Raw genomic sequence first — 653 nt, 5'->3', positions numbered from 1 at the left:
TACCCCGTCACATGATTATCGAAACCACTAATTACAAAGCCGGCTTAACGAGGCGCAAGAACAACGAGGCAAAAATGGATAAATTGTCTGGGAAAGTGTCGGGTATAACGTGGATGGGGGAGGAGGAGGGGAGAGGGGAGGAGGAGGGGAGAGAGGGGGAAAGGGTGGTTAAGGGGAATAAGGGAAAGGAAGGGTTAGGGGAATAGGGGGAAAGGTTAGGGGTGAAGGGGAGAAAGGGTGGTTTAAAGGTAAGGAAAATGGGGAAACCAAGGAGATAAAAAAAAAATGATTAGGAGTGTTAAGGGAGGAAAGGGGAAGATAAGGGGGAAACAGAAGGCTCAGGAAGGGTGGGGGCAAAGGGGGGGCATGGGGGGGATAAGGGGAAGGGGGGAGAGCAGAGGGGAATAGGGGAGATTGGAAAGACTAGCTGCACGGGGAGGAGGGAGGGGAAGGAGGAGGAGGGTGAGGGGAGAATGGGGAGGAGGAGGAAGAGCGAGAACAAGGGGGGGGGGGACGAGAGGGGAAGGAGAGGAAAGACTAAGGGAGAAGGAAGAGAGGGAGAAAGGGGGGGGGAGAAGAAATGAATTTCTAAAGGAAGAGCGTCTGAGTGAGATGAGACGAGGAAGATGCGCTTGTGATATCAGAGGGCGCGT

The 653-nt window shown here is 53.8% G+C and overlaps 1 protein-coding gene across 1 annotated transcript in view; it reads left to right on the top strand.

Annotated features, from left to right (window-relative positions):
- The window catches only part of LOC119593779, a gene marked incomplete in the record, with an annotated part of 15242 nt that overhangs the window by 2828 nt on the left and 11761 nt on the right, over nt 1–653 (top strand).

The sequence above is a fragment of the Penaeus monodon genome, chromosome 32 (assembly GCF_015228065.2).
Source record: "Penaeus monodon isolate SGIC_2016 chromosome 32, NSTDA_Pmon_1, whole genome shotgun sequence".
NCBI classification, from domain to species: Eukaryota; Metazoa; Arthropoda; class Malacostraca; order Decapoda; family Penaeidae; genus Penaeus; species Penaeus monodon.
The sequence above is the reverse complement of the archived record's forward strand: the minus strand, read 5'-3'. Positions and strand labels throughout refer to the sequence as shown.